This window comes from Seriola dumerili, unplaced genomic scaffold (assembly GCF_002260705.1).
Source record: "Seriola dumerili isolate Sdu_G_001 unplaced genomic scaffold, Sdu_1.0 BDQW01000025.1, whole genome shotgun sequence".
NCBI classification, from domain to species: domain Eukaryota; kingdom Metazoa; phylum Chordata; class Actinopteri; order Carangiformes; family Carangidae; genus Seriola; species Seriola dumerili.
Window position 1 is genome coordinate 10274223 of NW_019174280.1, and position 5000 is coordinate 10279222.

Below are 5000 nucleotides of genomic sequence, written 5' to 3' on the forward strand. Positions count from 1 at the left end.
TTGGCTTTCAGCACACAGCTGCAATTCACTGTCACCAGAAAACAAAGCACAGCAACCTGTGTGTGTGTGTGTGTGTGAGTAAGTGTGCACCTCCACATGTATTGTATGTGAGCAGAGAGTGTGTGTGTAGCCGTCAGTGGTGCTCCTAGCTGGGACTCTCACTCCTTCCCTCTCTAACACATGCTGATAGACACTCATATTTCCTGTGGTAACAAGCGTGAAAATGGCCTCATAAATCCAAAGTGGTTTTACAGAGACCACATCAGCGGCCTAAAGGAGACGTATTATGTAAATAAAACAACACGCCATCAGTAATACTGGCTCGCCACCAGATCATAATGACTCAGTGGGAGACTTTTAGTGGAATACAGCAACAGTTCGATTAGATGTGTTGTCATACATACTGTATATGAGTGTGTGTGTGTGTGTGTGTGTGCGTGCGTGCAAGCCCCCACACAGACACACTCTCTTGCTACATAATTTGATATTTCATCATAAGTCTCTATCCCAGCATGGTGTGGCTCTTTGCAGCCTGCCATGGTCCAACGATCTGTCAGCAGTGCACAGGGAAGGCAGGGCCAATCCGCTTCCTTGGTGTCACGCACAAACACTCGCACACCGCTCACACTCTTTATTAAAGGTGAAGGAGAGAGGAAAGGTGTGTGTGTGTGTGTGTGTGTATGTGTGTGTGTGTAAGAAAGCTTGCATACAAACATAAAATGGGCCGAGGTGTTCAGTGTGTGCAACAGTGGTGCTTTGATACACAATCACAACTGAGACTCACATATTCAGTCATTCAAACACACTCTCTCTCTCACACACACACACACACACACACACACACACACACACACACACACACACACACACACACACACACACACGCGCGCGCGCGCGCGCGCCCACAGCCTCTCTGAGGATGAGAGGATGGAGGGAAGAGGATGATGATACAGAGGGGAAGGGAGGGAGGGAAGGGAGGGGAGGGGAGGGTTGAGGAGGGAGACGGGTGATGAGATTGACTAGAGGACAGAGCTGAGACCAGATCAGGAGAGAAGCTTCAGCTCATTTCATTTTCATTTTCCCTTCATTTTCACTGCGAGCTGGCCGTGTGCCGGGGCATTTCCACATGCGATGGGGTGCCAAAATTTAGATCCACAGCCAAATGGCATAGATTCAGTGGGGTAAATAGCAACACAATCTGAATGGAATGGGGGTGTGTGGGGTGGTACAGTGGATCCATGCTCGCTTTCTTTCCTTTTTTTTTCTTCCCCTCCTTTTTTTTTTTTTCTACAAAGCCACCTGAACATTGATAAAGCCAACACTCACAGGACCAGAGAGATGTGCTGCTGGGTTTATAAGGTAGACAATGAAACCCTGCCAGCCTCAAGGCCTATTGACAGTATTTCCTTTAATGCATGTATCAAGATGTTTGCTGTCTGTGTCCCTCGCCTGCGTTCTCTTGTCTTGCTTTTTTGATGTTTATCAATTGTGAGAGTATGAAGGACTGTGGCCCAATCCTCAGCGCTGCAAGGGCTCTCTCATCTCTCACTTCTCTGTGTATTTCCAGTCACTAGCCAGTTCTGTTTGCAAACCCCGTGCCCCGTGTCCAATCAGCACGTAGCCAGTGTAAAGCGTCGTGTGTGTGTATAGTGTGTGTGTGTGTGTGAAAGAGAGAGAGAAGAGGAGTATGAGTGTAGGTGGAGGTGCTCCCTCACTGCCTTCTTTCTGAAGGGCTATATTTTCATCTGTGATGTATTCTGTATGGGTCCTATAAGCCCATGAGAATTGTACTCCTCATCCCAAATGTATAACAATGTAATGGTGTGCGCGTTTATGTGTTGTGTATGTATGAGAAAGAGTCAGGACGGATGAAAACCTTTGGCAATTCCCCAAGTTGTGGGAGAAAATCGCATTCCTAGATTTTGCGTCTAATTAAAGCGGCAGCGTGAAAGGAAAAAAGTAAAAAACGTTTTTACACCAACCATTCAAGTGCAACACTGTGCCAGGGTAAGACCCTTATTTTCAGTGGTCATCCTCTGCCAATATTTTTTCCAGTAAATTGAACTTTTGACCTCCAAAACATGCCAGAATATAAAAAAAAAAAAAAAAATGTGCGCAGTTGCACAGGGGAGAAAGAGCGAGAATTTGAGTTATGTAACTCTACTCTTGTTTCGGAGAAAAAATACCAAGGAACGTTGGCAGATACTAAATTTGAACATTTTATGATGTGATGGCAAAATTCTAAGGGCTAAGAGTTTGTTTGTACAATGTGCTGCCATTCAGACTTTCAGACGGTTCACCACGTGTTATTTGTACACAACGAAGCCAGTGGTAGTCTGACTCACCAGGTGTGAGGTTGTGAGGTATATAAGGCTGCCATTGGTGTGCCTATATAAACCCCCTTCCGCTACAGGAACAACAACACAAACAACCTCTGAGCTGGTGACCTACAGGCTGAAAATGGCAAGTTGTGTGTCAAGATTTGGATCGTGCAGTCACACAGCTAACATATGTCTTTGCTGTTCTCTGTGGGGAATTAGCCCATTTTAGAATGACAGTGCTGATGTTCCACTAAAACGAGTTTCCCCCTCTGACATTTTGCAGGGGGCCACTGTCGCTGCGTCCGCTGGCCTCAGTGCTGCACCGCAAGACTGTCATGCGATTGGTTTAAATTAATGCAAAATAACGCCAGAAGCCCCCCCCCTCCCCCCCCCCCATTAGCTATATTGGATAATGAATGCAGCCAGGCCATTCTCCATACACAGCGCTGTGGTCTGGCTATGTGTAGACTAAACACAGTAGTTATGTTGAAGAATGAACAAAGAGAGCTTAAAGAATGAAAAAAACGGATGGAACCACGGATGGTTGGCATAAGTCAGTGTTTCTAAAACAGCTGCAATGATTTTCCAGCAAAGACCGATGATGACCGTGTTGAGTGAAGGAGAGAACTGTCAATCAGCTGTACTTGAAATTACATCTGTGCTATAAGCAAATCAGCAAATGTTTTGAGGTTAAATGCCGGCAGGCTAATCAGAAATACGACCTGTTACTGATACCTCGATGAAAATGAACCAATATGTTGAAACTCTGGCAATGATCTGAATTGGCAAAGGTTATAACCTATAATAAATCTCTGAGGAATTTTAAAATGGTGAAAACGTATTTGTACATATGTAAAAAACACCATCAGTGTTGTAGCTTATTGCCTGGAGGAGCTATGAGCTATGAAGCTATTATGAGTGATTCTAGTCTTCCAAATGTGTACATGAGTGTGTGCTTCTGATGCCAGGACATCACAGATCCTCTACACACACACACACACACACACACACACACACACACACACACACACACACACCACACACACAACACACACACACACACACACACACACACACACACACGTTCTCCTCCTCTAACCCCTGTCTGTGTAGCTCTACCTCAGGAGGAAATTGAATTGGAGAGTTTGACCCTTCCTGACACAAGGCAAGCACCATTGATTTTTATTGAAACCCGAGCCATCGATACTGAAATTGCTTTTGATTTTGTGGTGTGTCTGCTTCCGTGTGTTTGTTTCCCCAGTGGAGCGGCAACATTCTGGATCTGATTGTGATTTTCGGTCATCTTCTTGTCATAATTTGAGTTGTGGCACACTTAAAAATCCCATACCTCATAAATAACATTGGAGAAACCATTTCAGTTTATACAAATTAATATCAATATTTACAAAATAAAAATTGGCTTGGGTTCCAGTGATAAAGCCATTATGCTGAAAGAAAAAAAATGAAATGGAATTTGACTTCCATCAACTGAGTTAATAAGGATATTATTTATAGGCATGTAACACTGTAATTATGAATTTTGGATAACAGGTTAATTCATTGCTTTATATTAAATATCCAAACAAATTTGAGTTTCAAAGTTAATTCTTTGACACAGCCGGTGACAAAACAATCACACTCTAGGTTAATTTAGCCAGCTATTCTGGAGCTTTCAGTCACATCATATGATCTTCATAAGCAGATGGAATTCGCTCAGTGTCGATTTGCAGGTTTTCCAATTTCCATGATTTCCGGAGCACTCGAAGGAAAGAACGATCTCAAATAATTGAACAGTTGCTAGTGAGCAAATTCCATCTGCTGATGAAGATCATGTAATTGATGAAAAGCTCCACAAAACAGCATCGCTGATATTTAGTTTGTTTATTTTTATTTTATATGAATATTTACTGGCCATTACACTGTGGGAAATAAATTGCTTGTGTTGGCTCTGGACGGCCTATTAATTCATCTATAATGTTAATGTTCACAAAATACACCTGTTGTAATAGTGTATGTCATAGTAACACATAATGCTATTTATCACTACAATATATTAATAAAATATTACTACTAAATTGTATTTTATTTTAAATGATTGTATTCTATATATTATGCTATGGCTTCTTTAGTATTTGCATTAATTGTGACGTGTGTTACATATATTGGACCTACATCAACACTTTTAATACATTATTTTGCATTATAATTTATTCTTTTATCACAGCGTGATCATGCCATTTTCATCATTTTCATGATGTCATCTCACTCATCTAATTTCTAATTTTTTTGTCACTTGTTTGTGTATGTCTTAGACTTTCTCCGTGCTGCTGAAACATGTGACTTTCCCCCCTCTCGGATCAGTTACAGACTTATATTCAAGTTGAATTTGGTCACCTCTCTCTCACTGTCACCACCTTGCTTAGGATCATTGTGGGTACATACAGTATGAAATGTTTGATTTATATTTGTGTTCACTGGATACTACGCCTGCTCTCAGCTGACCACTTAATATTATCACGACCCTGGACAAAGAACATTGCTCTGCTTCTTTTCAACCTTTGATACGACCACAGAGCACTCAGAGTAAATGAGCCTTTGAAAAAAAATAAGCACATAAACACAAAAACACACCATTGCTTTTACATAAGATAATTAGAGAAACACACATCATGATCTGTC